This window comes from Triturus cristatus, chromosome 1_2, assembly GCF_964204655.1.
Source record: "Triturus cristatus chromosome 1_2, aTriCri1.1, whole genome shotgun sequence".
Taxonomy (NCBI): domain Eukaryota; kingdom Metazoa; phylum Chordata; class Amphibia; order Caudata; family Salamandridae; genus Triturus; species Triturus cristatus.
Genome location: NC_140580.1, coordinates 628,718,699 through 628,741,908, shown reverse-complemented (window position 1 = coordinate 628,741,908; position 23,210 = coordinate 628,718,699). Strand labels below are relative to the sequence as shown.

Sequence of the window (23,210 nt, the reverse complement as noted above, 5' to 3'; positions counted from 1 at the left end):
AAGGGGCACTTTCCTTCTCACACAAAATGTTGTTATTGTGCTGTTTTGTGTGAAAAAAGTATATCTGACTTAGAGTAGTTTGTGTAATCAGAATCAATTACTCTGAATACAATATGGAGTATGTGTGTATTAATGATGAGAAAATGATAATCAATGCTATGCCATTATGTGGGAGTTTATGGGAGGAGTTGTCTCCACATATCTCCTATATACTTACTCATATGGATCTGCCCTGCAGTCAATCTGCAGCACTACATAGGCTAGTCAGAGTACTGATTCATATCTATGATTCACATAAGTTGCTTGCTGACTTCCCTAAATGTTTGGAAATATATGCAAATCATGGCAAGACACCTATGATGAGCACGTGTATGCATATTAAAAATATGTCTAGTGGTCTCTGTGCTTTGTCCGTGGGTAAAGAATGCCAGGTTTGCAGTCCCAGTTGTTCAACTTTTGATTGATCAAAGGTCTGCCATGAAATTATCACCCCACAGTTCTGTGCTACCAGTGAACTGGACATGCTATTTGTTGACATGTCACTTTTTCCTTCATTTACAAATACCTTTTATTTCGGGCTCAGACTTGCCATATAATTTCCCAAACTTCTTCAGATGAAAGTTGTTGTTGCTTGTCTGCTGGTGTTCCATCTGTCCAAGTTTCTATCTGTAGGGGTGTCCCACAGACTGTTGTTGTGCATGCAAATTCCTTCCATGCATCACACCGATTGACCTGTATTTTTACTTTGCCATTTTGGTGAAAGTACAGCTAGACTGACAAACAAATAATTTCCCCATATATCCCAAAACCAGAACTAGAATAGTAAATCATTCTCTCCTAGAAAATCGTGGGGTATTTTCGCGCCTTTTCCTACCGAATGTCAGAGAAAGTTTAGAAATGCACGCGGCTCGAAGAGGCATGGACAGACGTGAGTTGAATAACGAAAACATCGGAGCCATTTTCTACCTATCCTCGCATAGTCCGTATCGCTCCCAATCTTACGACATGCACCACACGCAGACGTCAGGCCATTGTTATTACAAACAATTACCGACGGTGGCCCAGGCGCAGGTCTCCGTTGTGCCTTGTGATTGCTGTGTTTAAAGCCGGGCCGGGCGACTCGGAGGGTTTGGAAAAGCTGCGTGGCATTAATCCGCTCTCATCAGGCCAGCCATCATTGTTGGATATGCCTTCCGAGAAGGGCACGGCTGAGCCTTTCAGCAGGCTGCATTTTTAAGTTCATTACGCTCTCGAGCGCTCAGTCAGATAGCTTGGAACAGCAAGCCGTCAGAATGATTGGCTGGGGTTTGCTTTGCCGCATGCTGTTTTCGCTCGAGCTGTCTGCATCAACAATGTAGACATCAGCCAAAACGGTTGGAGATGAAAACACTAATCAGGGCGGTTTGTCGCGTTTCAGGTTTGCGCCTCGCTCATGGGCTCCTGCCTTCATCACAGTCACGCAGAGGCTTGGCCGAGAGGATGCGTTTGCCTTGAGTGGTACCTGGAAGAGACATTTCCAGTGGTTCCTGGAGTTCGATCAGTTCTTTTTTCATGTCCCTTTATTTTTATCCCTAACCCTCTTCACAGCCCCGCCATAGAATACTGTTAAGTACAGATGTGAGCTTGACTGTTCTAATCGCAGGACAAGAGACCCTTGTGGGTTAAGAGGCTATTTACAGTGAACAAGTCAATGTGCCCCATAGCAAGGCCTGCTTTTTAAGTGTGTGGCAAATTGCTGCGCTAAGTTGTTTTGCGTGGGGATTTTCAGGCTGCTTTGGCAGCAGACTCCCTTGTTGGTATCCAAATATTTATCAGAGGGTTTTTAACGAGGTTAAACATTGCTGTTTGTGTAGAATGGATTTTGGCAGCGCTGCCTCACTGCTAGGTTCCTTCTGTATCTCTCCTAAGCATGGAACACCAAACAGAACATATATTTTCCTGAGATCTAGTCTAAAGATTATCGGATGAGGTCTCCAGCTCACCCATCAAACACCTAGCTGAAAAAGTAACATACAGTACTCTGCTAAAAACACCTAAATAAATAAATACAGCCTTAGGCTTGTTAGAAATGGGGTTCCTGGTACCATTTAATTTACATGATCTGGGTATATGGGATACCACTGTTCAAGGGACTTGCAGATAAATTAAATATGCGAAACAAGTAGAGACCAATCTTACCAAGTTTACAAGAGAGAACAAATGCACTTTAGCACTGATCAGCAGTGGTAAAGTGCCCAGAGTCAAAAAAACACCACCAACAGGTCAGAAAAATGCAGGAGTAAGGCAAAAAGTTCTGGGATGACCCTGCAAAAAGGGCCAAGTCCAACAAGGCTATATAAGGGGGTTCAGCCACATTATCAAGTTTTTAATATTGTCCTTTAAAGATATGGGCTCCAGAATTCGGACTGCCAATATATCATCAAAGTAAGAATATAAAAGCAAATAGTGTTTTAGTTTTCTTAACTACACATCTAACTGCCTTAATGATATGTACAAATCTATTTATTGAGCAAATTGTTGTGGCTTAAAGCCTACATTTTACGGGGAAATATGGAAAAAATGTCATGGTTCATTGTGCAATATGGATTTCACTATCACAATGAGAGCCCCCCAATCCCCTCTGCAGAGCCTTACCATGTCAATGCTGCCAAGATTATGCAGCAATAGAGGACCACATTTTGTGGCAAAGTTATCTAAGTTTTCTGGCACGAAAAGCAAACTGTTCCGCATAATGAGGCACATTCCCTGGTTATTTGGTTTGCTTAAACTAGAAACAGCTTTTGCTGAAATGGTAGGGTGAGGCCGTTTCACTGCTGTGAGCCCCAGTTTTCATACTGGCCATGTTCCCCGTGCAGCGCTTCTAAATAAATAATGCAAAAAACAAATGGTTTTAAAGCATATTTCAAAACAATTTTTTTCTGCGTTTGTTTATTTATAAGGAAATGACTGGTAGAGAGTCCGTTCCTGGTTGACAATTAGGGCCCAATTCCGATGCGGTTTTATATTTATTCATTCAATATAAAAATATTTGAAAATATGCAAAAAAAGTAATATTTTTAATAAATAAAAAAAGTAAATAGTTTAACGAATACAATATAATAGAAATATAATAAAATAAAAAAGATTAAACAATACATCATTTTAAATTTAATGTGCTTAGAATATCTTTACAAAATTCCAGGACAAAGTAGCTTGTAGTAATTTAACTCCAATCCAACATTATTTAAAAATAAACAAAAAAACAATTGAAATGCACTATTCTAACTACATTTCTATTAACAAACAAAAAATATTAAATTAATCAATTAAATCACTTAAATATATAATTAAAACCCCCATCTAATCCCTCCAATAAACTTAACAGCCCAAAGAAAAAAAATACTTACTAATACATCATTTAAAAGAAATGTGAAATGTATTTTACAATAACATAAATAATGAACTCAAAACATTATGACAACATGGTAAAAAATGAGTTTATAGTAAACTATACTTTAAACTTTAATATTAATGTAGAAAAGTTAAAAAACATATTTATTTTCAATATTCTTGTCCGCAGTAGTTTTGAAGCTTTAAGGTATGGTGAAAACACTGTTGTTCCATTACAGATCACCCACATGCCTTCTGACACATACCTTCAGGTCAATAAAGCTCACATCGTCAAGTCCTTGAATGCTTTGCTCTCTCTTAGAACCCCAAACTCTTGCTCTCCCTCAGATATCTGACATATATCAGACTTTATTTAAATTGATCTGCACATTGGTCCAATACACCCTCGATTTAATGTGACAAGACACAGAGCCTAGAGCCCTCTGGGCATAGTCATATATTATAGATTATGTTAGGGTATCTTGAGTCAATGGAGCTGGGTGTAAGGGTGGTTGAAAGCTATAACCTTCATAAAGCATTTGGTACATTAAGGCTGAGTTATGTTCAAGTAGGCTGTATACAGCCATAGCCAAAGGCCAGAGCATAAACTCAGTTTTCTGAGCATGGCTGAAGTATGTGTGAAGGCAGTGGATTGTAGGGCCAAAGAGGCTTGGCTCAGGTCTTGGCAAAAGAACACATCATGCCCCAGAGTGGCAGTGCACAGTGGGGTGGAGTTAGGGGATATATGTCAGGGCATGACTGACGGCTATAAGCAGTCCTCATTTCCCAGTGCCCCTGGTCAAAATATTTTTTTAAATATTGACTTGTTATAAAAAAACCCTCAAAGAATGTCTTCTTAAAAATGAGTTGAACTTATGTCCTTCAAGGAAATTACTCATGTTCCAGGCCTTTGTGTGCTGTAAAGATGCATAAGTGTTGGACCTGGCCTTTTCTGCAGGGTCATCCCCAAACTTTTGGCCTTATTTCTCACTTTTATCTGACCTCCTTTTTGTTGGCCTAAGGACTCTGGGCGCATTGCTAAAGCACTTGTACTCTCTGCTCAAAAAATGGTAACATTGGCTTATCCTCAATCGGCACATTTAATTTACTTGTATTCCCCTAGTCAAGTGCACTATAAGTGCCCAGGGCCTGTAAATTAAATACTACTAATGGGCCACCCACTCAGTAGCCCTTTAAACATAGTTCACCCTTGCCATTGCAGAGCCTGTGTGTGCAGTTTAAAACTGCCATTTCGACATGGCAAGTTAACCTACTTGCCAGACCTAACCCTACTATTACATGTAAGTCACCCCTAAGGTAGGCCTTAGTTAGCCCCATGGATAGGGTGCAGTACAATTAAACTGTAGGATATGTACTTTTGAGCTTGGTCCTGGTAGTAAAAAACTTCTAAATTTGTTTTCACTACTGCAAGGCCTATATCTTCCATAGGTTAACACGGAGATTGCCCTAAAACATCTTTTAAGTGTCATTTTCCATTGGGAGAAGATATAAAATTTGAGTTACGTGTCTCTGGACTCACAATTTGAAAACATATCTTTTAGTAAAGTTGTTTTTTAAATCGTAAGCCTGAAAATGACACTTTGAGAGAGTTGGCATTTTCTTACTTTTACCAATCTGTGTCTCTGTCTGTCTCTGAATACACGTCTGGGTTAGGGTGACAGCTGGGCTGTTTGCATTCTCTCTAGACAGTCACGCAAAGAGAGATGTGTGAAATTTACATTCTGGTGCCCCATACGCAGGCTGATGGGCCTTTCTGAGGTCGATTGGGACGGAGGAGCTGACACTTGCACCTCAATAGGGCTGTGCCTGTCCCCACACAAAGAGCTGCATACTTCTCTGTAGTGTGTCTGGAGCCAGGGCAGGAAAGGCAGGGAATTTATAATCTTCAAAGGCGTGTCTGATGTCTCCCCCGCTTCATAGACACATTGGGGTATAAGTACTGGACCCCTGACACCACCAAATCAGAACACTACTGGAACGAAGGATATTCTGCCTGGAAGAAGACCTGCTGTGCTGTAGTAGGGACTGCCACTTTGCTACTTGCTCTGCTCTTCTCTGTTGGGCTGCTGTATGCTGACTGCTGTGCTACAGAAGGAACTCACACTTTGCAACTTGCACTGTGTGTTGGCCTGCTGCCTGCTGCTTCTTGCCTAACAGTAAGAGGGACTGGTCCTCTCCACCCTTGAACCCAAGATTATCGAAAGGCTTGCTGGCTTTCAGTAGCGGTCCGTGGAGGGAGTTCCGTGGGGCGGTGAGGCGGGGTGGGGGAGGGGCAGGGTGGGGAAATGTAAACACCGGAATATGGATGAACAGAGGTAAGTACACATTTAAATAAATAAAACGAATTCCTTTGTGCGCAAAATGCGATGCAGCGCACCCAACGAAATTCGTTTTATTTATTTAAATGTGTACTTACCTCCGTTCATCCAATTCCGGTGTTACATTTCCCCACCCTGCCCCTCCCCCGCCCCGCCTCACCGCCCCACGGAACTCCCTCCAAGGACCGCTACTGCTGGCCTTCCTCCTGTTCTCTGAAGTCTCAGGGTCACAAAAGACTTCTTGTAACTCTGCTGTTGCTGCTGTGTTCAGCCATCTGTGAGTCCTACCCTTGCGTGAGGTGCCCCCTCTAGTCCTGGGCCTCAGAAGTGAGCTTCACGCACTACAGCCCCTTTAAATCAAGCTTTTGAACTCTTTCCCCACGAACAGGACTCTTTGCTTAACTTGAGAAGGTAAAAGTTCGGTGAGACCTATTTGGAACTGTACCCGACCTGCCCTCCATCGCGGTTGGCTTGACTTTTCAGATTTGGCCCGATCTAATACGAACTGAAGTAACCCTTTAGCGTTATTGACTTTGAAGCCCTGTTTTTCAATGTGTTACTGTAATTAAATTGTTTCACAAATACTTTACACATTGCCTCTTAAGTAAAGCCTGACTGCTCTGTACCAAGCTCCCAGAGGGTGAGCACAAGTTAATTTAGGTTGTGTATTTGATTTACCTTGACCAGAGTGCTGGTCCCTACTACTTGGACAGAGTGCATAACCCTGCCAACTAGAGACTTTGGGGCAGATTTACAAGAAAGTGACGTATCTGTAGAGATGCGTCACTTTCCCTGTGCCAACATGCAAAACCCTTGCGTCACCATGGATGCGCCGTATTTACAATACGCCGCACCATGGCGCAAGGATGGACAGATGCGTCATAAATTCTGATGCATCGGTTGACGGAAACGTCACGCATTGCTGGAGTCATGTCGCAAGCACGACGCAAATCCAGCAATGCTCAGGGGTGCCCTATGCCTAACATGCTGCGTCACTCCTTGCGCCTGCTTTAAGCCGGCGCAGGGTTAAGCCGGCGCAGAGTTTTGACGCAGCATGGACGTAAAAGTGACTCAGTGAAATCTTGTAGATTTCACTGCGTCACTTTTACGGGGCTTCCTGCGATGGAACGCCCACCCTGCATACATTAAACCTGACGCAGGTTTAATGTGGCACCGGGCTTCACAACGTGATGCATCTCCCTATATGCGTCACGTTGTAAATGGGCCGCAACTTTTACGCTGCCGCTGCGTCACAAAAGTGACGCAACAACGGTGCAAAAGTGACGCAAGGGGCTTGTAAATCTGCCCCCTAATTTCTAACAAACGGAAATTTCCCAGCCCTGGTATTTTATATGAAATGCTCTTTTGCAGTTGTTCAAAGATCAGAATCCATCATCTCTAAACCCTTTGGAATCGATTGCTTTTGGCACACTTCAGCTCAGAATTCATTATATATTCAATTTTTAGAAAAGATAATTTTCAATGCTTTACAGCACTCTTATCATAATGAATGGTGGGTTGTAAAGATACTGGTCTGAGGAAGAAATAAAACGTTGTCATGAAACATTAGCCCTTTAGTTTACACACACACACACACACCAGTGCTTAATTTGAGCCAGTGCTCAGCACCGGTACCTAATCCTCAGCTCCGGTGCTTATAGCACCAGTTAAGGACACATTTATTTAGAATGCACATGATTTTCCACAGACTCACAGGATGTAGAGCCACACCGAGACCCGAACCGGGTTCTCCAGCTTCGAAATCTGCAGCTCTACCTATTAGGCCAAGCCCTCTCCAGGTTAATAAGTGCCAGGGCTCTAGTCAGGAGGCAGTTTGCACCAGCACATTTCTCCTGTTAGTGCTGCCTCCTGAGGAGAGCCCCTGCACTTTTTTATTTTACAAACTAACCACTGACACACACACGCATACACACATGCCAAAGATAACGGGCATCATTGTTAAATTTAGTATATTTTAGCCGCAATTAGAAAATCTGCAAAAAAAGATTTTAATACGCGCAAAGCAGGCAATACCGCACAGGCCCTACCAGCATTTCTAGGCAAAGAATATGCATATAAGAATGAAATGGCACCTCAAACTGTAGAATAACCGCATTTCACAATATGTTAGATAAGAGGTATTTCACCTACTAATCATGTTTGCGCCATCACACATTCCACTTTTTCATAGCTTACAGAAGCACACATGAGTCATGCGGCCTCCAAGCAAAACAAGAAAACCAGATATCATCTTAACGGCATGCCTTGGAATTCATCAACCGAGTACAAAAGGCCGAGCGTCCAAGTGCGTTGGTGCCACCCCTGAGGGCACAGTCTACTGTGACTTATTTATCACAATTGTTTTGGGTACAGATCTTATTAGACGCCCGTTTCCAGGCGTCTCCTAAGGGAATATGCAGAGCCAGTCTAATTGCACGCTCCTGTGATTCCGCCTAGTTTGTCTCTATTTAAAAAGCGACAGCGCCTCCGGGCTATTAATCCTCTCGGATTTTCTTACCAAACATGATTGTGCTGGTGTGCACTGACCTGCCTGCTCTGTTTGTTTAGCTCAGATTTTCTCTGCCCGAGGTTAAACATGCAGCCTGTTTTACATGCATTACATCTATGCATTCTCAAGCAGAGCAGGCTTGAATAAGTGATACAAAGTACAGTGCTTAATTTAAGCCAGTGCAGGTGAGCCCCACCCACACTATTTTTTTATGTGGATTGAGACTCAGAACAAAAGAGAGAAAGGCAGCAAAGGGGGAAAGAAGGAGGAACAGAAAGACGGAAAACAGTGAAAAAAGGGAGAAAGGAGGGATAAAAAGAATCTGGAAGAGTGAGCTAAAGGGGCGGGGTGAGTATGTTGGTGGATGAATGAAGCATGAGTGGAAGTCAATGATATACAACCTTGGTATTCTGCAGCCCTGACATTCGTCAACCCCGACGTTTGTCGGCGATGCTGCCCGGCTTCTGAGAAAAAGTTAGGTCCAGGCACTTATTCTATTACAAATTCACCACTTTAAAAATGTGTATGCCCCAAGGCATTATGGGACTTATTTACAAGTCCCTTGCGCCATTTTTGCATAATTTTTAACATGGGAAAAGAGACGTACGGGTGGGGCAAAGGGCTTGTAAATAAGGCCCTATGGGGCTAATTTACAAGCCCCTTGAGCTGCCGATACCTCCCTTTTTCTTATTTTAAAACTGACGCACCAGCGGCGCAAGGAGCTCGTAAATAAGCCCCTATATGATTAATAAAAAAATACCTGCCTTAAATATGGATCTTGCGAGGTAGGGTCATTAGGGAGTGATGAAGAACGGTTTAAGTGTTCAATTACCTCCACATTGGATGCTTATGAGAAATAATCCAATGTTCACTGCAGGTGTGAGTTAAGATTAATAGTCCTCCGAAAATAGCAGTTCTGATTAATATTATATTGTTGGCGCTTCTAAATTTGCTCGCTAGAAGGAGAGAGTTGATAATGAGTTTGACTTAGGCTCCACGGGGTATGATTTCAGACTGGCAAATGGGAATGTCTGGTAGCTGTTTTTTGCTGTCAACGGAAATGCAAAGATTAATGCCTCACTTGCTGTGCTGGAAGACACCTACCAGCTAGTGCCATATCTCCCGGTTGGTTCTATGTCAGTGCTGTCACTTTGAGCTCTGTTCTTTTAAGATTTGTGCCACATGATGTGCTGCCATAGCAGTTTTAATACTTGAATGGAACATGGTTTAAAGTAGGGGTCGGCGTAACTGGCGTAATTCTCTCCAGCCTAATTACTCATAATGGCATCAGATTTACTCGTAATTATCAACTTTTAGCGCTATTTTCTTAGCACAAAATGTTACAGAACATGAACAGCAGTATCCAGCAGCCACTCTCTCTCTCTAAGTTTGTGCTCCTGTTGTAGGATTTTGGGGGCAAATTACTCTTAATTGCTCAAGCTGGTGTAATCGCATAATTTTAGCAGTTTCGCCTCACAAAAGCAAGGCATGATTAACAGAATTGCTCCACTTACTGTTGTAATTAAAATGTAGTCTAAGACTAGCTGAAGTTTGTCAGTGTGTTGCTAATACATTTCAGAATTATGGCACCTACAAAGAAATGGATTAAATGCTTCATTTAGAGTGCCTCAATCCATGACTGCTTGTAATCCCGATTGGATTGGTAACTGAATTTACCAGCCATCATGTTTATGAGATGTATGTGCTAGCTGGTGTGAAAACACCAATTCACACATTTTATTCTCCAAATCCCACAACAACTCTGCATTACCAATGCTCATGGGGGATGAAACTTAACTCTAAATCTTGTCCTCATTAATTTGTGCAAGAAAGTAACTAGTTTATGGATCTTAGATATACCACACATTGGTGTTTAAAATTCCGCAAATATAATTCTTGGCTAGGGAGCTTTCTGATGTGGAACCCCTTGTTTATAGTTTCACTGTCTCAATGCAGAAATAGAGAAAAATGCTATGATCTAAAGATAACATTGCTATATATATGATTTTTCAAGGCAAAGATATCTGTGATTACAGTTCTTTAAGGGGGTTAAGGTCATTTTATCCCCTTGTAATGGTGGGTTAAGGCCATTTTATACCCCTGTAAACCCCTTTTTTCTAGGTATCTTTTAGTGTGTCTTTGCCCAGAACTCACATACACTTCGGCTGAGAACAGCATCTGTTACTCCTGAGAATCTTAGAAGCAGAACACACACTCCCTTTAGTTGCCAGACCCCTCTCATCCTTACATCATACCCAAAACCTCAGTTTCTTCCACACACTAGGGCCATAAACTCACCATCACCCTAGCAATGTCCTTCTCCTTGCATTCCATCCCTTCATCAGGCCAATCTGAATGTTTCATGGACCAACAGAGTGATCCAAATAAAACCCACACCCTCAAGTACTGGAATCCAAGGCACAAGGGGCGGGCACAATTCCTATCTAGCCCTCTTAGACCTGGCATCATTGGCGTGGGTTTCCCCTGTAATTATGCCTTGACCTCCTGTTTTGTTGCTGTGTGTTGGACTGTTTTTGCTGGTCTAGTAGCTTTGGGCACATTGCCACTGCTGTTCAGTGCCAAAGTGCAAGTGCTCCTTGTAAAGTGTTGTTACGATTGGTGATCCCATGATTGGCATATCTGATTTACTAATCAGTCCCTAGTACATTTTACTATGGGTGCCCAGGGCCTTTAAATCAAAAGCTGCTAGTGGGCCTGCAGCATTGATTGTGCCACCCACATAAGCAGCCTGTAATTGTAACTTAAGCCTGCCATTGAAGTGCCTGTGTGCAGTCTAGTACTGCCATGTTTACCTGGCAAGTGCACAGACTTGCCAGACCCCAACCTTCCCTTTTCTTTCATGTTAGTCACCCCTAAGGTAGGTCCAAGGTACCCCTGTGGGCAGGGTGCAGTGTATGTGAAAGGTGGGGCATTCCCTGATGTGTGTGGCATGCCCTGATAGTGAAATACTGCCAAATTCATTTTTCACTATTGTAAGTCTATCCGTCCCCATAGAATGAAATGGGGAGTTTGCTCATAACATTTTATGAGCATTACTGCCCATGGGAACAAAATAGGAAGATAAAGTGTAATATGCCTGAACTCAGAATGTTCAGATGCATCTTTTAGTGAGGGTTATTTTTACATTCTGGGTTTGAAAATACCACTTTTAGAAAGTAGGTATTTTCTTGCCTAACTATCCAGTGTGCCTCTGCTAGGTTGTGTATTGACTAGCTGGCTTTGGAGTAACAGGGGCCGGGGATGTGCATTCTGTTCAGACATCCACTTGGGGGGTTGAGGTGTGCCCTGCCTTTCCAGGGTGAGTCAGGGCTGGGCTGGATAGACCTGGGCTGCATTCAGAGTAGGGGGAAGAGATTTCTTTCACAAGTGAATGTGCCTGGTCTGCCTTAGACAATGCTGTCTCCATCTCCTGCCAGGAAGCTGTACCAGAGAGGACAGAACTGGTTTTGGCTGGGCAAAGAGCTTCTCTGCCATAGAGAACAAAGGATTTTGTGTTATAAAAAGAGGGGCCCAGACCCCAGACTTTCAGATAATTTCTGGAATTCTGGAATTCTATGTGTGCTGCATTCTGCAGCATAAATAGAAAGAGAAAAACGCCTCCATGTTTCCTGCACATGAACAATCCTGCCAACAGCACAGACACCCTTGGGTGCCTGCGTTGGCTCTAGGTAAAAGATTGTGCACCGGCGCAGGCAGAAAGGACGGTAATGCACCGCATTTCTGTCATTTCGAATTGGCGTAGGACAGCGCCGCAAAATGACTCGTGGTGCTGCACTACACCAATTCTTTGTAAATGAGGCCTTATTCTGTTGTGCAGCCTTTTTGATATATAAAATGTTTGAGATACAGCATCTTGCTCCTCAGACTGAATTCAATGCTATCGGGCCACGCACTGACATGTCAAATTAATTCCTCATTTGCAGCAGCAGCTAATTGCATGGCGGCTTAGCAGAGATCATTACGGCTTTACCTTTGCTGTAGATGCTGTGGCGCAGTGCATATTAGCTAGTGGCTAAAGGTTGGCTATTCATTACAACGAATTCGAAAGTGGTTGCCCATTCTCTGGAGGTAATTAATCCTATTTGAATGTAAGCTTGTTTACCAGAAGCTTGCAAGGAGAAAGGCTCCTTCTCTACTTTGAGCGTTCATTGAAAAAAGGCAGTAGTCAGATGGAACCGTGACTTCTCATTAGCGGCATTGCAAGTCTACCATCAAAGTTCATCTTTTTCACATGTTTTCGTGCAGCTTTCTTTTTGCTTGAAACAATGCTTTGGCACTTGTCAGCCCCCTCTCCCACTCATAGCATGTCACCCACTTCCTTCTATGTTATTGTGTCAGTTTATGTTTGGGTAACAGCATGCAAAATGCAGCCATCTTGTTCGGCAAGTGCTGTTTGCTGTTGAAGTTTCATAATTTTGAAAGCATCCATCGGGTTTTGTAGATCAGCAGACGGGGAGAGGTCTGCCCCCAGGTATATTGTGCCTGTAATATGTGGGCCATTTAGGCCATTTATTTGTACTATATGTTGTGCTGCTTTTCACATATATATTCGTCCATTTTGTCAGCTATTCATTCATATTTTGGTGAGGTTCCCCAGTGGGCATTACATTTACAAGCAAAATGTTTCTGTGGTATTGCATACAGCACAAGCGGTCAGTGTCCCCTATTTTAGCATGGAGGATGACAGTGTACATACAGTGATGAGGCTCATGGAGGGAAGGCTCAGTCTGGTGGCCCTAGGCTCACTCAGGACTGTACGTCCAGCCAGGTGTGCCGCAGATGGGGTTAACAAAGCAAACACAAGGAGATGATGGACGGAGTGCTGAAACTTTTCAAACACTCAGCCCCAGTCACAGATCTGGGTTGAAACCATCATCATTCTTTAGCTCACATTAGCTCACTGTGCCACCCCAGTTCAGTCACAGCTATATGCAAATCAGTCTTGACCCTGTGCCTCATGGGAACAGTCCAGCCCGAACTGTGTGGCATGTCCTGATAGTGAAATACTGTCAATTTTGTTTTTCACTATTTAAAGGCTATCTGTCCCATAGGATAGAATGGGAGTTCATTTATAACATCTTATAAATATAACTTACCAATGGGACAAGACAGGAAGATAAGGTTTAGTATTCCTGAACTCAGAATATAAATATGCATCTTTTAGTGAGGATGAGTTTTAAATTCTGTGTTTGAAAATGCCACTTTTAGAAAGCAGGTATTTTCTTGCTTAGCCATCCTGTGTGCCTCTGCCAGGTTTGTGAACTGACTGTCCCTGTTGTATATAGCCTTCAATAGCATTAAAATTAAGCACTTTTCATTTCTGAATCATGTATTGTTAAAGAAGCCTCGATGAATTTGCACTTCGCACTTTATAGAACATATCACTAAGAAAAAAAAAAGGGAAAAAAATAAATAAATACATTTTGTAATTTGGGAATCAATCTGTTGCGATATAATTAACTGAAGACCAGAATTGTGTAAACATATTGTACCATTACAATTTTTTTTTTTGCTTTTGTTTGGGTGCTAACTGTATATAATATGAGGATTCATGTACTGTAATTAATAAGAGGTTTAATGGACTGTATCTGCTTTTTTAACAATGTTTTTTAGTTTTTTAATGATGCTTTGATGATTCTGTGAATCGAAGAAAAATGCTTTGAATTGAATTGAACTGACTTTCTGGCTTTGAAGTGACAGGGGCTGAGGATATGCATTCTGTTCAGGCAGCCTCTTGGGGGGTGAGGTGTGTCCTGTCTTTCCAGGGTGAGTCAGGGCTGGGCTGAATAGACCTGGGCTCCATTCAGAGTAAGGGGAAACGATTTATTTCACACCTGAATGGGCCTGGTCTGCCTTGGACAATGCTGTCTCCACCTCCTGCCAGGAAGCTGCACCAGAGAGGACAGAACTGGTTTTGGTTGGGCAAAGAGCTACTCTGCCAACAGAGAACAAAGGAATTTGTGCTACAAAAAGTGGGGCCCAGAACCCAGACTTTTAGATTACTTCTGGAATTCAAGAGGAACTTATGCCAAGGAGAAGAGCTGGAGAAACGGAAAGAGAAGTACTGACCCTTTGCTGTGTGCTGTCTAGGTTTGGCCTGCAGTGGCTGTTATGCCAAGGAAAGGACAAGGGCTTTGCTGTGTGCTGTGTCCCCTGCTTGAGGAAGATCTCCAAGGGCTTTAAGTAGCGCTTGCCTCGTGTTTTGAAGTCTCAGGGATGCAAAGACTTCACCCCCAGCTCCCCTGAACTTCTTTGCTGGGAGTTCTGATCTGCCAAAAGGTGCCTGTTGCTGTTCTGATCCTCTGGAGGTTGTTCCTGCTGTTGGAAGCAGGAAAAGTAACACATCAATGAGAAGGATGACCCGTCTGCACCTGTTTCCGACTCATCGCAGTCTGAGATCACCTCACCGATTCCGACGAAGGCCCTGATGTGCTGTGCAAGAACAAACCCATCATGAGACTGTGACTAGAGAAGCCAATGCAGCGCCATTGGCGACTCCGCATCGAGAGCCGACACATCCCCGATCCTCTTGCATCGCACCAGGGCGCCAAGTCTTCATCAACAATGGGGCCGCAGTAAGAAACTGATGCATCACCTCCGTGCACAGTAAGAAATCGACGCATCACCTCCCCTTCAGTGAGGAACTGATGCATCACCTCCCTTGGGTGGCAGTAAGGAACCGATGCATCACCTCCCTCGGAGTAGGGACCCAACACATCACCTTCCCTGCGGCAGTTTTTTTTAATGATTTTGACGCATCCAAGGTACTTTGTGTTGAAAGTGTTGCTATGGACAGAACTGTTTCTACCTTTTAAAAGTCATATTTTGATTACTGTATTGTGGATTTTTGTCGTTTTAGTCTTGTTTGATTTAAATAAAGATTACTTTTTTTTCTAAACTGGTGTAGCATCCATTTGTAGTGTTTTCACTGTATTACTGTATGTGTGCACAAAGCTTTACACACTGCTGCTGAGATAAGCCTGTCTGCTTGTGCCAAGCTACCAAGGGGGTGAGCAGCATTTATTTTGGAAGTGTATTCCCCCTTACCCTGACTAGGAAGAAGGGTCCTTACCTGGACAACGAGGCAAACCATTGCCAACTAGAGGCCCACATTTCTAACAGTCTGTCTAAGGAGGGCGCATGCCAACGGGCCCGCTCCTTCAAAGGATGAGGAATTACCAGCTCCACAGTGTGTTCAGCTCAAAGAGCCTGTGGTGCAAGTTCAGGGTGCAATGCATGTGGTGTCAAATGGGCAGGAAGGACACAGGAACACGGTTAGTGCACAGATGGCAAGCTCTCCTTTTAACAGTGAGGCAGGAGGGGAGGTGAAAGGACTGGGGCAACAATCCCCTTTTGCTGGTGCAGGTGCAACACAGAGTAAGGATAGGCCGTGGCCTGATGGAGGTCCCTCTTTATTGTCAGGGGGAGGGGATGGGGTTTCACCAGACCTTCTCTCACCCTTGCAGGTGGTCTGGGTACAGTCCAGCAAGGAACCTGATGAATGGCAATGTCCTCTGTGTTTCTGGACTTACGTGGTTGGTTACACCGGGCGCCTCAAGGCATTAGGCCCCTATGCTCTAAAGAGAGGGGATGGCGGCATGTGTGCCCACCGGAACCCCTGCTGCATATGAACTTTGGCTAAGGGGCTAGAGGGGGCACTGGGTGGGCATGCATGGGGAATCACATGGCCCTGCTTCTGCTTTCATGCTGTCCATGCTAGAATGAAGCGCTGAGGAGGCTGAGAAGGCAGCACAGGGCACTGAGGTTTCAGGGGAGCCAGCCAAAGGCAAATTCCAGACTGGGTCAAGGCGGGAGCCTCCCCTTAGGGTATACACAAGTGCACAGAGAGTAGTGACTTGGGTCCTTCTCTCCAGGGGGGCCACACAGCGACAGGCCATTCGAGGTTGAGGCAGGAGCACCTGGAGGCAGTGTCCACATGTGCTTCGCAATGCCAGGTTGAGGAAGAGACTGAGGGGGCAGGCAGGGAGGTCCAGGACGGTGGATGTGGGTGTCTAACAGTGACCTGTTACCCTGCGACAGTGATACTAACCCCAGCACAGCGGTCATCCCAGTATTGTTGCAGGATTGGTAGCTGAGATGAAGGGCGGTCTCGGTGAGCTTTGTGCCACTCAACCCCTCAAGGAGAAGTGAAGGCATTGCGCAGCGCGGCCAACTGGAACGCGTCGTTTGACCTAGGTGATGCTGCCACAAGAAGGTCTGTGGTGTCTCAGTAGTGCAACAAACATGATGATACTGTACGGCTCACCAGTGCACACACTGTGGCCTCTGATGGCGAGTGATTACACATGCTTGAAGAGGATAATTTGCAGGGATGAGGCCAGAGTGGGTGCGCACAGGAGTTGCTGGCAGTAGGGGATGACGCGTTGTTCAACTATGAGGAGGAATGAGAAATTGTGAAGAGAGCGCCCACGAGGAGCAAGCAAGGTGGGGGCATGTGAGGCAAGCGGGGGGATGGCGTGGTTGTTCCTAGTTTTTTGCAGGAAGTACAAATCGCACGGAAGAAATGAGGCAAGGATGATGGTTGGGGTGGACCCTCCAAACTGGGTAGGTGATTTGATCTGGAGAGAAAGTCGGCATTAATGCCAGGTGAGGTTAATAGGTCCAGCAAGGCAGCGTGACAAAGGTATCCACAGGGGTGACAGCTGATGGCGTCTGGGCTGGGGGTTATGTTCGAACAGGGGACTGAACACAAAGGACACTGCAGTGGACACAGATTACTTTGAAATTCAAGGAGAGGGGGCTCTATAAACCAAAAAGATGGAGCACCCAATAACCATAAAGTTTAAAACAATTTTTCCTTTTGGATACACTCAATATTCAATAATACATACTCGTACCATCACAATATACTCCACATATCCCATTCACTAATGGTTTGAGCACTTATGAACCACCACCAAATGTTCTCACAGTTATTTTATTATTGACAATTAAAAAATATCTTTCTTTAAGAATTTCCTTCTACACAAATTTACACATCCAAGTATAAGATCATAATAAAACACAATATTTAAAAAACAATTCTAAAAAACGGAGAAATATAAACCAGACAGTTCACTCTGTCTTCAAAAATTGCTAATCTGGATAAACATGTAGATCACCTAGAACACAGGTAAAACTTCCATGTCAAAGCATTATGGCGAACCCATCCAAATTTAGCATTAATAGCGTCGACGCGTTTCGGTGGAGAATATTCAATAGAACCACCTTCTTCAGGACAATCAATTTGTATTTTCCTCCTTATATTTAATGCAAAACATAACTTTTACACGTGTTGACCTAAAATACAAAGAATATGTTTCAAAAGCCCATATATATACACATTTGTCATCCAACAGAATACTGTGTTTCACACTTGGTTCATTCTTGGCTAAACCATTGTGTTCAATTATAAACATGTCTCATTTCCTTTTTTTTAAAAAAACACATTTTCATTTCAAATCATCACAATTACTTTAATATACACATAATCTGATTAATAAGTGCTCCAACCATTCATACTTCCCAATTATTCAAGCAGACACATCACTGTATCTCTATATATTCACTAGTCACGTGTCTCATGGTAGATCACATTATTTCCAACTGTTTTCTATATTTATCAAAAGACTCACCGGTGCAACCGCACTCAAATTTAGATGCTCGTATTTAATTATTTTTTCAGCATCTGAAGAATTACTAAACAATTCTAATACTGCCATTTTTGTAATTCCTCATCACAAATTTAATGCTAACTATTCTATTTAGAAAGCCAACCATTACGTGTAGTGTAATTGAAGTCACTACATTGGTATTATTTAAACTATTTATAAGTACACCTCCACTGGTTTTATGTTATATATTATACCCAATAATTTTTAAACCATCTCTAATCAGAACCAACCCATCGTTCTTATACTCTTCTCACCTTCCTTCCGGTCAGTTCTAAAAATTCTGACAGCTCCCCTATTTCAATTCTATGATAGCATCCGGGTCCCACTGCGTCCCCTTCGATTTTCGCTTTTCAAATTATTTGACGACAAGCTATATTGAAAAAAGATATACATATACTGTGTATCAAACACTTTTAATCAGTGTGCGGCGATAAAACTCCCTCACTTATATCGTTCACATTAAACATACCATAGATCCACAGCGGATTTTCACATGTGGACTCAATTGTTAATGTGTTCGCGGTTCTTTAATTTTTATTGGCCCAATTATTCGTGGCTCTAATGGATTAAAGAGAGAAAAGAGAAGCGTTCAGGCTTAAACAGATATCCCCTTTCTCTCAAGGGTAAAGCTTACACCAAGCGTATTCACTCACTCTCTAAGGGGCACATAGCTACCCGCTTCTTACCTCAATGCTTATGTTTTCACCGCGTTGATCCGTGTATCCTGCCTCGAAGTTCCAGCGGATTAACCCGACTTCCTTCTTCCTGTTGTTTTTATGCTCCGACGTGGTTTACGTCCCGCCATTATAACGTCAGTCACAAGATTCCTCATTTTAAAAAAAAAAAGAAAGAAACACGGCAAAACTTTATTCTACTGCTCACATATACCCGCTTGTTTCCAATGTTATTACATCGTATAGCTCTACATTTTTTACGAGAGGTAGCATTATTAACAACTCTTTCGTGTCTGTAGAGTTTATAAACATCACTGTTATCTCTACATATTATCCATTTGTATGCCATATTTTAGCTATTTACCGACGATGTTTATTCCTAATTAGTATAGCTATCTCCCCTTGATGGTGTTATTCTTCTTTGATCCCACTTCGCAATGTAGTCATATTCAAACCCATAGTGAGTGAATAAAATTCATATCTCCAATTTTATAAATTCTAAACTTAGTCTACAAATTGACTTATTTACATACTCAACGGATGTTTTTATATACTATATATCAATCTATTGTGTATTTTTAATGCAATGCCCTATGTCTATGTATCAGTTAACAATTCTATTCCAATCCTCTTTCGAATTCAGACCGTTCTCAATGGTATTACGTGTAGAAATATACCATTGCTCTCTATTCTTTCTCTTCATTTCCATGTTCCCACCTCTTCTATTCATAGTGATTTTTTCTGCTATAAACCACTGGAATTCTGTATGTCCATGGTTAAGCTCTTTATAATGGTCCACTAGGGGGGCATTTACTTTGCCCGTGTTCAATGCTGAGCGATGTTCCAACAGCCTTGTCCTAAGCTCTCTTCCTGTCTCCCCCACATATTCTAAACCACAAGGACAGCATATAATATAGACCACATTACAACTCCTACAGTTATTTAAACTCCTAGGGGTAATGGTGTATCCATTGTGGGTAAATGATTTCGCAATAATACAATTATTGCATATTGAGCAGTGGCTACATTTATTGTTACCTAGAGCCTTATCCCCATATAGGGTATTTTATCTCATAGAACAATTCTCTTTGTAGGTATGTACCAAATTTCTACGTCTATTGTCATTGTGTTTAAACGCAAAAAGGGGCTTTGGTAGCTTTATGTCATTATTCTCATTCAGGATGTTCCAGTTCGAGTTAATCACATTTTTAACCTATTACTGATGTTAGAGAACTGGGTTACACACACAAATTTATTGCTCACAGAGTTTTTATCTTTTTGTTTCTCTTTTGGATCCAGGCTCAACATGCTGTCTCGATTATAAAAACGAGCCCGTTTATAGGAATTTTTAATCAGTTTCTTTGGGTAACCCCTGTCTAGCAATTTCTTGCTTAGGATATCAGAGTGTTTATAAAAGTCCTCTATATTCAAACAGTTCCTCCGTAAACAAAGGAACTGTCAAAAAGGGATGTTATCACTTTGAGATTGAGGATGATAACTTCTATAGTGGAGTAAAGTATTCCTGTCAGTGGGCTTGGTATACAATTCCACCGCCAGGAATCCTTCAACATTTTTTATAATTATATCCAAAAAGCTAACAGCCGTGTTGATATATTCCGCTGTAAACTTTAAATTAGAGCCACCCAAATTTAGCCATTCCAAGAATTCTTGTAAGACAGATTCCTCACCTTCTCAGAAAAAGAAGATGTCATCAATAAAGCGACGCCACATCAAGATGTGATCAGAAAATGGCGCCACTTCGTTGAAGACATACTTGTCTTCAAACTCCCCAACGTAAAGGCATGCCAGACTGGGAGCACATGTTGCTCCCATACTGGTACCTTTACATTGAATATACAGGTCTTCTCTGAATAAAAACATATTGTTTTTGAGCACCATCGTGATACATTCCACAATGAATTCTTTACTTGCTCCTCTCAAGTCATCATCTCCAAGAATATTTTCAATGACCTTAATGGTATCCTCTTGGAGTATGTTCGTATATAACGGCTCTATGTCGAGGGTCACCAATATTTGTTTGTGTTCATTGAAGGTGACACCCTCGATCATAGAGATGATATGGGCCGAATCACGAACATACGATCTTGATTTCTGTACCAATGGTTTTAAAAAAGAATCTAGATACTGACTTAGAGGTTCTAATTGAGATCCAATGCAACTAACAATTGGTCTCATGGGTGGATTTCGTTCATTTTTATGTATCTTGGGTAGACCGTATATTGCAGGGATAATCGCATTTTGTTTATTTAGAAATGCATATTCTGCTAGGCATATCCATCCATTATTTTTTGCTCTAGTTTTAACCTTTCTTATATCCTTTTCAAGTATTTCCAATTTAGAATGAGGCACTTTTGTATAATGCTCTCTAATATCCAATAGTGCTAACATTCTGTTGTTGTAATCTTCAGTATCGAAGACTACTAATCCTCCACCCTTATCTGCAGGTTTAATCGTCAACCTAGGGTCATTTTATTAGAGTCAACATTGCCGTTCTATGATCACGAGACAGATTGTTTATGTCCGGACGTGCCTCTCTAACATTTTTTTTCATTTTAGTCTCCACTATACATTCAAACATTTCCACATTTTTACACACTTGAGAAATAGCTGGGGTAAACGTAGGCTTATTCCTCAACCCGGAAATATTTTCAGGGCCAATATGATCCTTATCTTGGAAAAATCTAGTTAACCTAACTTTCTGAAAAAAAGCTTTCAAATCCTTCGCCAATATAAATGTATTCACTCCAGCTGTCGGGGAAAATGTAAGTTCCCTTTCTAAAACTTCAATTTCCAATTTAGTGAGTATACGTGTGGATAGATTAATTATTGGAAATGTATTGTCTACTATTTTTTCTATCTCCAATATTTTTTGTTTCTCGTGTTGAGATATTCCTGGGGTTGGGCTTGAGTCCGTTGGTATTGGCCCCTTCCTTGGTTCTGATTCTGATAATTTGCTCTCACTCCTCTCCTCAGACGCTGATCTAAAAAACCATTGTGGGTCTCATTATAAGAGGATCCACCCTGCTCGTTATTTACATGGCTTTCCTCCTCACTGCTTGATCCCGAGGTATCAGAAAAGGTAACACCCTTTCTTCCTCCCCTAGAATATATAGGCCTTTGTGGACACAGATGAGACAGGGCTACAAGGTGATAGTGGGAGTCTTCAGATGGGTACAACAGGGGCAACTGGCCAGGCGATGAGCAGGACACACATCGATGGGGTTTTGAGACGGGGGAACACAGGAGAACAGGACAGTAGTGCATGATAAAGTAAGGAGTTTAAGATTAAAAAGCTCCCATATATGAGAGTGACTAAGCTCTTGGGCGCACACCTGGTGTTGTCCACCAAAGATAAGATTAGGAAGAGGGAGTATATGGAAATGTTTAAACTTATACATAGGGAGCTTAGGGCCAAAGAAAGGTCCAAAGAAGAGGAATATGAGCTGGCAAAATGTCCCTGTGTGCCCATGACCATTAAGAACTGGGTGGCCACATTCCTAATTTTCGTGAGTGTATATTGAGAAAAATACCCAAAGAGATCAGTAGCCCTCTTAATCACAAGAGCACAGATCGTATATAGGGTGTATGCCTGGGCCCAGTATGACAGTGTGTTCCAGACCCGTTTGTCCTGGGACTTCGAAGCCAAGTAGGGCAAGATTGGTAACAACTTCTGGCAGCATGCCATGGGGCCGGCCAAGTTTGGTAAGACCATTTTCACGGCCTGCGGCCTTCTTATAGCGTTTCTTCCCTTTCAAGGCCATCCCACTCGAGGAGGAGTGAGACCAATAAATAAGGGTACAAGGAGTGTGCTCAGTGTGTCCTGGGGTTTCATCAAGAGAATAAGCAAGCAGGAATTTTATAAGCTCCGACATAAATGTTCGAAGTGTGCAGGGAGTGCAGTGTTATGGAGCTGGAGGTAGTAGACCAGGGGGCCAGTGGAACTCTCAGCAAGGTAATTTTGGAGCACCACACACCCTCAAGGGTATTTCACGGGAGGTAGGGGATCATAAGGGGCAATGGGCAAAGGCTCATATGCAAATTGACCTGAGGCATTTGTATTTTTTTGGCTGGCCCGACACCATGACGAAACCGATGCAAGACTGTGAGGGATTTTGTTGGTGGTTGAGGGTTATGAGGGCCCTACAATGCACAGGTGGGCAGAAAATGTTAAATCGGCTAAACCCCATAGACAGGTGGTGGCCCAAAAATTGGAAAAAGAAGGGAGGATAGCTGGGATTTTCAACAAATGGCCACTGCATTACCTGATTGTGTCACCCATTGGGGCTCATACAACATCTGTCCTGGCCAGAGGGTCAATCTGTGATTGATTCCATAGTGGAGGAGGTGGCCTAGGTGTCATATTCCTCGGTGGACGTCGCCATGGCTATAGTGGACCAAATGGGACGGGAGCACACATGGCCCAATGTGGCATTAAGTCTGCCTTTAGGCTATTACCCGTTCAACCAGATGATTTTGAATTGCGGGGATCCAGTTCGAGGGGCAGTGGTTATTGGACAAAGCACTGCCCATCGGGTGCTCAATCTCTTGTGCCCTTTTTGAGTGCGTCTGCTCTTTTCTCCAATGTGTTTTCACATGGCACACA

General features: G+C 42.7%; 1 protein-coding gene across 3 annotated transcripts in view; it reads left to right on the top strand.

Moving 5' to 3' along the window:
- Positions 1-23,210, top strand: part of GRID1 (glutamate ionotropic receptor delta type subunit 1) — a 2,258,979-nt gene that overhangs the window by 1,348,314 nt on the left and 887,455 nt on the right. The gene's annotated exons all lie outside the window — the stretch shown is intronic.